The sequence below is a fragment of the Glandiceps talaboti genome, chromosome 19 (assembly GCF_964340395.1).
Source record: "Glandiceps talaboti chromosome 19, keGlaTala1.1, whole genome shotgun sequence".
Taxonomy (NCBI): domain Eukaryota; kingdom Metazoa; phylum Hemichordata; class Enteropneusta; family Spengelidae; genus Glandiceps; species Glandiceps talaboti.
In genome coordinates, this window is record NC_135567.1 from 13,507,679 (window position 1) to 13,521,411 (window position 13,733).

Below are 13,733 nucleotides of genomic sequence, written 5' to 3' on the forward strand. Positions count from 1 at the left end.
TTGTAAGGCCAGTCAATATCTGACGCGAAATTGTGTCCAGATCATTTTTTGACAAAATCCTAGAATGTTATAAATAAAATAAATAAGGAAATAAGGAAACAACATACACAGACAGTTATTATTAAATCTAACAAACATTCGAATGCTACCAAATATCATAATTGACTACTTACATGATTGCTTATATTAGTGCTAAAATTAAAAGGACCCCAAAACGAAAATACAAATTTGGGAAAAAGTCTTTTTTATGGCACTAGGTCCTTAAGATCGTATGGAAGATTTACTTCATGTCACTCCCCCCCCCCCCCCACCAAAGAGTGTTCAAAGCTCGGTCACATTTTTGAATCGATGAGAGAAGAGACAAGAAACTATACCGAAAAATTACATTCAGGATTTGAGGAATAAAGTATCTTCAGAAAATGACAAAATAGTATTGTAGCAGAACTGTATTTAAATGTTGCTATGAGCGTGGTCTTGTTGCTAGGCATATTTGTATACATGTTTGGAATCTTTATTCACTTGCTTACATTTTTGAATATTTACTTGCCTATTAATCTTTTATTATCTTTACAATATACACCATCAATTGACTGTTGCTATGGGTATGTTCTTGTTGCTAGGTATATTTGTATACATGTTTGTAATTTTTATTCACCTTCCTACCCATCCCTGTTATTATTTTTGTACTAAGCATTACCATTTTATCTTTTGCTAATGGCATTGTCATGGTTGTTAAGGTCAGTTTGGTCTAAAAGTTTAAAAAATATAACGGCAGAATAACCCCCCCCCCCCCCCGAAACATCCCTACCAAGATTCAACCCCATTCACCATACAGTTTCAAGATAATTTTTTGACCAGAATTGAGATTTTTAGATCTAACTTGCATATTGGCAATGGGAACATGTTGCGTATACACTTTCATCTGCACATCCCCAGATGCATCACCATTAAATTTCAGCTTAATCTGCTGAGTGGTTTTGGCTTTATAAAAGTTTGGATACAAAAGACACATTGTAAGCTCTAATTTGCATATGTGATCATCGTGTCGTGAACAATTCTTAATCTAAACACCCCTAAGATCGCCTCCACCAAATTTAATCCCAATCTGCTCAGTAGTTTGGAATCATTAATTTTTGACCAAAAACAGTTTTTTTTACCATCAGTGGTAAGATCATTTTGAGTTGAACATTTTCCAAACTAGACACCCAAGGTAATATACACACCAAATATTATGGCTATCGGTCTAGCGGTTTTGACTTTAGGTTGTTTACACAAAGACTGACAGACAGACAGACAGACAGACAGACAGACAGACAGACAGACAGACAGACAGACAGACAAAACGCTTTGCCATGAACCTTATCAGGTCAGTTGTGCTAAAAAGTAGCAATTTTGTTTCAATATCAATTTTGACTCTAAATTAACTTCAAGTCATGTTTTTGCGAAGTTACCTTACATAATATAGGTTGATCTTTTGTAAGACCACTAATAATTATAAATTAATTTCATTTGTAAAGTACTCAGGACTAAACAGTTACAATTACAAACTAAAGGTGTGTCACTTTATGTATATATAATAAATTAGCTTACAGAAACAGAAGATTTCTTAGATCTCTGAATAGTCCAGTTGGTAAATTCTTAAGGGCATTTTCTGAAAGATTTCTTCAATACAAAAAGTGATTAGTCAGTATATGAACATTACATCATTGTAGAAGAAAAACTTGGCTGGAGTCAGAATTTACGGCGGGGAGGGGGGGGGGCTGTGGAGAAATTATTTTGGTCAACATTTCTTTGGCAGCCCCACCAATTCACAGCCCCCCAAAATGAACCCAAGGAATTTCGTAGCCCCCTTCCGGTTGCACATATTTTAATTATACAGTACCCCTTCCTCCTCCATTTAGAGATGTACAGTGTGGTACAGTACATTAAACTAACATTGGAAATCACTTCAGCGTCCATACATAACAATGAGCGATTTCTTTACAAATATATGTGGGCTTTGTGTAAAAGGTCTCACATTGGGCAGTACTTGGAGATACTTACTCAGCAGGGTTTTATCTTTCAATGTTGATTCTGGGCATTCCTATGATAGTTAGTGGGGAGGGTGTGGCAGAGGTGTCCCCTCCCGCAGTAAGCACTTTAAAAAAAGACAAGGACATGTAGGAGGCCATTTATTGGCATTAAATTGTCTTCAATACCCCAATTTTACTCATTGTCAGTCAGTCAGTCAGTCAGTCAGTCAGTCAGTCAGTCAATCAATCAACTAATTAAATTTGTAGTCCAGTAGTTATTTACAGGTTCCTAAAGTATACATGCAAAGTAAAATGTAGGTGATAACAATGTTTAACGGTTACAGCAAAAACCATACTTACAGATTGCCTAACTTGGTCAGATCATTGAATGTATACTTGGAAATAGGTTCTTTAAATCCTAACTGACAAGCAACGCTGTGATTGACAAATATAAACATAACATAAGATTTAATATTGTTATGAAGTATATATTTACAACAGGCAGATATTCTGTTTATAAAGTGATAATCTTTTTTCTTAAAAAATGTGCTCCACATGTTATTAAAACATATGTAATCGTCAAACGTAAGAAATAACGCGACTTTCCGTAATGCAACATTGATAAAACCGTACTATAGTATGTAAATTATAAGACAAACTAATGATTGGATGTTCTTCAGTCATTTAACCTTTTCCAGTATTGGTATGGTCAGTTATATTTGTGCCACAGAGAAATGACTACATTGACTTTGGTTTTGTGATACCGTTACAGATTGTGTCAGGCTTGAGATATCTTAACCGTTTGCAAAATATGTTATAGAAAAAAACACAAGTAAGCCAAACGAATAACAGATATATAGAAACATTCCCTGGTTTGATTTGTGTATTACTCAGCACGATTGACAAGATAATGAAATAGAAATACCCAATGTTACATACATGCTTCTCAATTCCGAATGTAAATTATCCAATACAGTAGTTGAAGTATTGAGGCAAACCATTTCAAGATCAATACAGGAACAACCACCAGGACATGTAAAATCTGATGAAATAAAGACATTAGTCAATGGTTAACAGTCAGTTTAGATACGCAGACACGTACACATTGACACATATACCCAGGTGCTGACATACATACATACATACATACATACATACAGACAGACAGACAGACAGACAGACAGACAGACAGACATACAGACAGATAGATATACAGACAGATAGATAGACAGACAGTCAGAGAGGCAGGAAAATACACATACTCAGACACTTCCAAGAAGACATATGTGCCAAAACACACTGAGAGAAGTTTATGTTTAATTTCTACTAATAAACATTAACATAAGGTGGTAGACAATTGCCATCTTGCAAAGTATACAGGGAGTCTGAAAAATGTGGATGCTCACTTAATATGAAATACTTGCTTCATGTGGTACAACATATGCATCATAATCTTATAGTATAGGAACACTTGTAATGGACAATAAAGTTAATCAAAGTCATTGTCATATGACTAGAACATAAATTGTTTTCAAATAACATCTAAATATCTATGTAAAGTAATTAAGAATAAAACGTTTGGAAAAACCAACCCACCACAGTAAAGTTCATCATCTCCATGTACACAGTGTGGAGTACCATCACATATATAGTCTGGACTTACACAAACCGTACTACTTCTACACTTGTATGATCCATTTGGACACTGGAATTCAACTAATGTATGAATATATTTTAAGTGCTCCATGAATTTGTTGGTATAGTATATGTATGAATGAATATTCTGGTAAAGCCACATAAAAGGAAGAAAAGTTCACTGTCTGTGGTAAAGCTGAGTAGGTTCTTTTAAAACAAATGAATTAATGATGAGTTTTTTTCTGTATACTTAATGATGTACGACACAGAAAATAAGATATTACATATTTACCATGAAAGTAGAATTAAAAAACAGAGAATTAATATTCAAGTAATATTTAATGCAGATTTAAATGATTATTTACTTGTTTTAAATTATAGTAACCTATATATACCACAATTGTCCAGGTCTTCATCATAGCCATTATAACAGTCTTGTATTCCATTACATAATCTATGGAGTGGGATGCAGTAACTATCAGGACATTTGTAGGTGTAAGCTGGACATACAAAGTCACCTGTTTATGCATAAAAGTGAGAAGGGTAGAAAATGAATTTCAATATTTACATAAATAAATAAATAAATAAATAAATAAATAAATAAATAAATAGAAACATACATACATACATACATACATACATACATACATACGTTATAATGATATAGCTATGGTTTCATGTTGGTTGATTTAAACATGCTTATACCCAATTATTTCCTTTGCGGTTAAAATGAATTAAAGACAACAAACATACAATTTCGATACATAAATAAAAAGTGATGAATGTTTGATTTGCTTACTGCAGTTGTTTAAATTGGAGGTATCCCTACATCCTGGTATGTACCCATAATGATCAAAATCATAAAGACACCACAGCTTCTTATCAATGCAGACACCATCCTTACATCGTCTCTGAGTCTTTTCACATGCATTCCTTTCCACTGTTGGCATAGATAGCAAAGTACAACTCATAATTATAAAAATGATATTATAGTCTTTAATATTATAAAAGTATTTCCATTCAGGACGTATAAAAGACAATAAAATACATTATTAATACACCGTGTCCACATATTTCTAGAAAAAAGGACTTATTTGCGTCTTTAATATGTCGGAACACAATTTTGACGCAGCTCGTCTAGCGACTAGTAGTAACATCACATAATGTCACTGGTATTTTCTTTGACTCGATGAAGAAACATATTGGGGGAATACTAGCTAACTGTTACTTCTGACCAGTGGATGATTTTTCGGTTCCAAGGTGTATTGTGTGAGACGACGTAGCCTATGTTGTTACCTTTCGGCTTGTTTTATCGCTATTACAATTGAAATAACATTTTCATCATGAAGAGATGGAAAGACATGTTGACCTCTGTAATTGTGAGTGATTTCATAGAACAAAGACTGAATGTCATCAACGACAGAGAAAGATTTCACTGATAAACCCAGGGAGCAGTCAGGTGACAACCATTTCCCTGAGTAGGGCGTGTAACCCCTCCTGTGTACAGAATACATGATGCGTTGTACGGCCGGAAAGATGCGCGATGCATCTTGGAACCAGTACCAGGTGAATTACAAATATTACATAGCGCATTTGCAGTCCAAATAACTTCATTGGCAAGTGAATATGCCAATCTAAGTCCTAACAGATTTCCGATCTTACACCTGGTGTTATATATTGATTCCTAACATAGACTAGTAGCGAAATTGTTCTTTTAAATTTCTATCCAAATAGGAAGAACTTACCACAGCCAGATTCATCCTCAGATACACCTTCATCACAATAAACACAGTCAGTAATTCCATCACAACGAAGAGAAGGTGGCAAACATGTACCATCAAGACATGTTATAGCATTACAAATTTCTATTGAAGTAACAAGTTTCATCATAATATAACTGGTTCTTCAGTCACATTATTCATTTATTTACAGAATTTATGTTTAAGATATTCGATCACGGTATATATCATTGTGCAAATAAAGGCCATATGATACTTCTTAACACATTATCCATATTTAATTCATTTTACATTTCTTATAAATTATTATTGGTGATACCTTGTCTTCGTAACTTGTATTGCAAACTAACTATCTTTACATATACGTCAGTTGTTAAATCTGTTAAAACCATTACAAAAAAATGAACACAAAATCATCCAATTACAACATCCTCTCTGACATGAAACCTTCCAGATATCTACTCATAAAAGTAGTGTCTTGTTCAGTATGTGTAATGAGTTTCGATCTTTGTTTGGAAGTATAGTTATGAGATTCATAACCAGTATTTTATGGTAACTTTATGACTAATTTCTAATAAATATGGAACCTGCTACTCTGCTCACGCCCTCTAGCGCCTTGTAATTTAACTCTTCTAGTTTCTGTTAGCTGTATCTTTATATAACTGTACTTAAGGCCAGTGGTCAAAGTATCGATTAAACCGTATGTCTTACCTATACTCCAACATACAAACTTGCACTCAACTCGATTGAGGTGAGCCAGGTGCCCCATAGATCTGTCTGTCTGTCTGTCTGTCTGTCTCTGTGTGTGTTAGTGTGGATGTGTTACTATTAATTATATATAATATAATAAAACTAAAAGAATGATAAATATGAACAAGCAAAAAGTCGACATTAATTACCTGCATCTTTACATCCAATTTCATCCGATCCATCAAAACAGTCTGATTTCAAATCACATTCCTTATTCAGATTTATAACTTGACCATTCATGCATTGGAATACAGTCGTTACATTGTTTAAAGAATTATCTAGAAATACACAATGATTACCTTAATATCATGTCATGAACAGTCCAGTAGAACTTTCGAAAATTATTCTTTTGAAGATGAAGCTAGTGTATGCAATATCTCCTAAAGCAGCACAGTAGTGTGAATCATCGCAATGTACAGGACAGATCATTGCTGGGGTAAACATTCAAAACACATCAGCACAGACACACGTACACACGCACAGACAGACACACACACACAGACAGACAGACACAGGCACAGGTACACATACACAAACACAAATGTAGCCACACACAGACACACACACACACACACACACACGTAATGAATATCCTTTTCACCAGCATATTGGACGAAGGTAAAACAGAAGAAATTTATCAGTAATGAACCTACCACAGTGTTTCTCATCAGAGCCGTCTTGACAATCTTCATAGAAATCACAATATTTTGTAAATGATACATTCTTGCCATCATCACATTGGAAGGGAATAAATGCTATATTATCTAATAATGTGTAAGGAAATTAACTTTAAAATACCTATCTATAGTCATGGTATGCATGGAAATTCCTGAATGTATTCTACTTAAAAAAGAATTGTAAAATAACATAAACTATACAACTAAAAAAATCGCGATTCATTGGTGTGCTAGTTTGTGTGTGTGTGTGTGTGTGTGTGTGTGTGTGCGCGCGCGCGCGCAGGGTTAGGGTTAAGGTTAGGGTTAGTGACTAGTGTGTGTGTGTGTGGTTAGGGTTTGGGTTAGTGTGTGTGTGCATGTGTTTGTTTGTTTGTTTGTTTGTGTGTTTGTTTGTGTGTGTGTGTGTGTGTGCGTGCGTGTGTGTGTGCGTGCGTGTCTATGTGTCTCTGTATTATTGTAATTGCCACTACAACTCTTCTCAGTTTCATTTATGGTGGGTATTATAGCTTCACTACAGCCTGAGTGTTTCAAAAGCGAGAATTAAAGTGGTTTAAACAGACATTAGAGTCCATGCATTCCATCTCAAGAAAAACATATGGTAGGCAAGATTATCAATACTATGTAATTTAATAAAGTTTAGTAAAAGTAAGAATAAACTGATTTCCATATGTTTTTGTCCTACCACAATACAGATCATTATCTTCTTCTCTGTAACACTTGACCGTATTATCACACAGGTTACTTAGATGAATACATTCTCCACTCGGACACTGATGCATGTTTCGAGGACAAGATCCGTTTTCTATCAATGACATTGAATAAAAACAAAAATACACGTGTATTTGCTGTCTTTGTTATCTTAAGTGACAATAGGAATTGAAAGACTAATATGTTTTCATTTTTATGAAATTCATTAAGTATGAAATGGTCGACATCAATCAACCAACCAACCAACCAACCAACCAATCATGTATACATATAGAAAACCCATATTGAAACCTGAACCCTGATAATGCCAATGTTGGCATCAATACATAGCTATTCAATCATATTTGCATATTACTTTCCTTCATACATAAAATAAATATTAGAAGTCCACTTAGAATAGTTCAGGCAGTATGTAAATATATACTTTTAAATAATAATATTGTTGAAAAGTTGTCTCTTTAATACTGTCTTTGAATAGATACTACCTACCATTTCGTAGTTCTTTCCATGTGTCATTTCTAGTTGTTATTGATGCTAATAGGTCGAGGAGAAAAATTAGATATTTTATTTAAAAAAATTATATATATATATATATATATATATATATATATATATATATATATATATATATATATATATATATATATATATATATAGTCTTTCATATTAGTCTTTCAATTCCAGAGTGTCTGATGATTGCAATATGCGTGAAACTCCGAGTTACACCCAAGAAAGAGTTCCAGTACTACCAAAACTATATACATTTTTGTATATATATATATATATATATATATATATATATATATATATATATATACACACACCAAGCAATGTCATATGCTTTAACCTGCTGTACATGCAGTATTCAGTATGTTGACCAAATAACACAACCTTTTCATAAGAGAATCATTGGTTATCGCATAACGAACAGAAAAGACAGATCCCCATATGTTGTACCATATATCAGAACTTCAAGGCATACTCTAGCTGAACTAGATATTTTGCCATCTACGTAGCTCTAAGACATTAGAAAGCATATGGATACATAGAGCCGGGACGATTTATCCTCACTGACTTAATGAATATGAACAGTGAAATTCAAAACCAGACCAATTGATTTGATAGACGGTATATTAAGACCAATCAAATGTCAATTAGTCCAGTAAGACTAGATTATAGTAATGAATGGTTTCATTATTTGTTTTTCTCTCTTCTGATAACGTTTTTATTATGTGGCGGAGGTCATATTTGAAGCGAGGTTGAGACCATTGCATCTGAATTTGGTTATTGATAACAGGAATATATTGGTAACATATTGTTGTAGTCTTATAAAGCAATAGTCATTAGTGATATTTTTTAACTAATTCACTTACCATAATTGTTTTCAAAATTTAAACCTTGCTCACATATGAAGAGATGTGATAGTTCTTTATCACAGAGGATATCGTACCAGTGATTATGTGAGTGAAAGTTATCTAAGTACATAGCCACACAATCCTGGTAAATACTTCCATCTGGCTGCTTGCTAAAAGGTAAAATATACTATGAGGATTTCATTTGCATCAAGCATGATATGGTACTGATATAACTATTAGTACAAACTATATAAAATATAAGAAACGCTGTGATAAAATGTTATCAGAAATTATTAGTTGTCTTTCTATCTTGTATATTGAACGATACAACAGCATCCTGATATATTATTTCAATCAATCAATCAATCAATCAATTAATTAATTAATTAATTAATTAATTAATTAATTAAAAACATTTGTATAGTTCCAAAATCCAATATGACGTAATGTTCTATGGCGCTGAACAGGAACAATAGTAGATCATTGTAAAAAGTTAGAAAGCTCTTGCAAACAGATGTGTCTTGTTGTCTTCTTGAATTTATCGACGAGAATGCACGCTCACCGTATGACTTTGTATTACAAGGGGGTACACAAAGTAGACTGTTGTTATTTGAGCGAAGTGAACGAGTTGTGGATTTATTGTTAATCAAGTCAGCGACGTAACCAGGAGTAGTGTTATTGAGTGCCTTATAGATGGTCAGGAGTACTTTGTATTGAATCCTGTACTGGACAGGTAGCCAGTGAAGAGCAGAAAGAACAGGTGTGATGTGATCTGTTTTCTTTGTACGTGACACAATCCAAGCTGCTGTATTGTGGGTATTCTGAAGAAGGACAGTTTCCTTATCTGGCAGCATATACAGAGGGCATTACAGTTGTCAAATTTCAACGATATAAGTGCATGAACATATGCACTTATTATAAACATAGCAAAGTGTAGCCCTTACCTGGTAGCACTCCAGTCAGAATACATAAATTGTGATTTGTCCGTCCATACATATTGACCTTCACTTTTTATATCAGTTAAGCCTATCAAGAATAAATAACATAATGATTGTTTATTTCAAAGGCAAGCAATGAAAATGTGATTAGGATAGATCAAAGAAAATGATATATTAATTTACCTATGTATATCCATGACTCAGGATGTTCCAAGACAAGGGTGTGTATGAATTCGGCCTCTGTCTCTGACGTAATGCTAACTAGTGATGCATTCTTTTCTCTACATATATTTTCACTGTCCATCCATGTCAGCTTCTCAGAATGGGAAAATAATTGATAGCATTGGTCTTCATATGCCACCCAATGTAATGAACAGTTATGGTCTGTAAATTAATACATCCTATTTAGTGATACAATTATCAATCATTTCAAACTATGAGAAAGGTCAAAATGAATAACTGATCGTTTACTGTTTACTGTAGATGGAAATCTGAAATACAAAGCTTGTAGAGAACATGTTTATCAATATTTGGGCATCCAATAAAACAATATGTTCAGAAAAATACATGTTAGGATAATTTCAAATCCATTTTGTACATTGTATATGCCTGTCTGTCTGTCTGTCTGTCTGTCTGTCTGTCTGTCTGTCTGTCTGTCTGTCTGTCTGTCTGTCTGTCTGTCTGTCTGTCTGTAAGTCTATCTGCCTCTGTCTGTCTGTCTGTCTGTCTGTCTGTCTGTCTCTGTCTGTCTCTGTCTGTCAGTATGTATGTATATATGTATGTATGTATGTATGTATGTATGTATGTATGTATGTATGTATGTATGTGTATGTGTGTGTGTGTGTATGTGTGTGTTTGTGTGTTTTCTTGTGTCTGTGTCTGTGTCTTTGTGTTGTGTTTTACATTTAGTTAACTACAGTGGTGTCTGTCTCCTTAAATCATGGTTACACTCAAGATAAAGATATGTCATTTATTAAATTATTATAGATTTTTCCTACATTTAATAAAGTTTTATGATAAAATATTACCTGGAGATGTCCAAACATTTTCCAGATTATAGTAAATGTACTCGTATCTTGCCAGAAACCCCATACTGTTATCATCAACATGATCAGATGTAAAAATCACAAACATTTCATTGAAATCTGATAATATTGTCTCTGGTGGAGGATTTCTGTTGCAGTATCGTCGTCTGAAGCGATCATTGATGGTATGTCCACTGTACACTTCTACATTATCTAATAGACAATCTCGATTTGATCTCCCAACATCAAACTCTTGAATGGAAAATCTGATGTATGAATTATCATCAGCACGTAAAAGCCATGAACATCGCATCATTTTGGGATAGGGTATAGGGTAGTCTCTTGTTGAAATGATACCAGATGTATAATTTGTACATATCAAATTACTCAAGCAGACTCTGGAAATATCCTGGCAGTTCAGCACCTCTGTAAATACAAATCAACGCATCGTGATCATCATCACCTCCATCACCATCATCATCATCACCATCAAACCCTGTTATGAGTTCAACCCGACCGCAGCTGTAAGAGGCAAGTGGCTTAACCACTTGGCCACCGACAACCCCATGTCGTTGTCGTCTTCGCCACCGCCGCCACCGTCGTCATCATTGTCATTGTTGGTGTCGTCGTCGTCGTCGTCGTCGTCGTCGTCTTCACTGCAGCCGCCCTCGTCGCCGTCAATACAATAGCAACAACAATGAGATAGCACGTGAAACTGTAAACTAAGGTAATAGAGTGGTTTAGATACACATTAGATAACATCTTCTGGCTATAACAACCATAAATATATATTACTTACCGTGTGTTAGTCTTATATGATATTCCACTGTTGTAGACTCGTACAATCCCACAAAGTTTTCAGTTGCCCAATGTGCTTTACTTCCAAATATACACCAACCAATCTGTGGATCATACCTTACGTATGCACATTTGTCAAATAACCAGTTAATACAATAGTGCAAGCAGTCCTCTATTTGGTATGTACGTTGGATGCTGTCTCTCACACGATCCAGGGAATCAAACACACGGTATGTCATATAAAACTCTTCATTTATCTTCTCTAAATAAAAACAAAACACACAAACCAGTGATTAAATTTGCGTGTACAAAAATATTAATAAAAAATGTTAATCTCTGTTTACAAAATGAGCTTTCCTTAATGTACTATACTACTAATAAGAATACTGTAGGGCAATATGAATAACATACATAACCATACCAATAACAACATTGTAGGGTAATATGGATAACAAACATAACCATACCAATAACAACATTGTAGGGTAATATGGATAACAAACATAACCATACCAATAACAACATTGTAGGGTAATATAGATAACAAACATAACCATACCAATAACACCATTGTAGGGTAATATGAATAACAAACATAACCATACCAATAACAACATTGTAGGATAATATGAATAACATACATAACCATACCAATAACAACATTGTAGGGTAATATGAATAACATACATAACCATACCAATAACAACATTGTGGGGTAATATGGATAACATACATAACCATACCAATAACAACATTGTAGGGTAATATGGATAACAAACATAGCCATACCAATAACAACATTGTAGGGTAATATGAATAACATACATAACCATACCAATAACAACACTATAGGGTAATATGAATAACAAACATAACCATACCAATAACAACATTGTAGGGTAATATGAATGACAAACATAACCATTCCAATAACAACATTGTAGGGTAATATGGATAACAGACATAACCATACCAATAACAACATTGTAGGGTAATATGAATAACATACATAACCATACCAATAACAACATTGTAGGGTAATATGGATAACATACATAACCATACCAATAACAACATTGTAGGGTAATATGGATAACAGACATACTCATACAAGTAACAATAACTAACATAACCAAAAATAATAACATCGTGATTTTGTTGATTCAAGCAGACGATAGCACGATATTTACCTTGTGCTTCTTCAGTCATATGATATACCAAAATACCGCCATAAGCAGGATCAACTATATGTCGACACAGCTCAACAAAAATTAAATTCGTCAAAACAGGTGGATAGATTGTAAAAGCATGTACCCCTTTGTATATCTAAATATATTATAGATGAATATCTGTTACAACTTTTGATGCAAGTAGAGATAGCATTAGTTCTCTCTCTCTCTCTCTCTCTCTCTCTCTCTCTCTCTCTCTCTCTCTCTCTCTCTCTCTCTCTCTCTCTCTCTCTCTCTCTCTCTCTCTCTCTCTCTCTCTCTCTCTCTCTCTCTCTCTCTCTAAAGAATGAATTACATATAGCATTAGTGTTATCATTAGCATGATGCACATTGTTTTTGATTTCGCGAATACACATATAAACACATCAAACTTTGTAAAATAAAAATTAAAACCGCTTAGGAGGCATTAAGATTTTATCCGGATTTTTTTTAAATAATGGATTTTTTTTTAAATAATGGATTTTTTTTTAAATAATTGAAACTATACATACCAGATTATTGTCTCTAGTGTTATTGCCTTTAAACCAAGTTTTGCCATCAGTGCTGAATGATAACTTAACCCAATTAAAGCCAGTGTTCATCAGAATGTCCATTCCTGATACAATGATCTGTTGTGATAGTTTCAGCGATAAGAAGGTATATAGACCTCTACTTATCCATACATTATGATACACGTAGGAGCCTGCAGTGTAGGATATTGCATTCAAAACACTATTCAGGTATTCCACACGATTCACAGTCATTGGTGTGTGGGAGTTATCCTTCCCAATCATTCGTGCTTGAATATAACGTATTGAATATGTTGCCTTCTGTAAATCACTGGAACCTACAACCAATAGAAATGGATAGAACAAACACTATCAAACA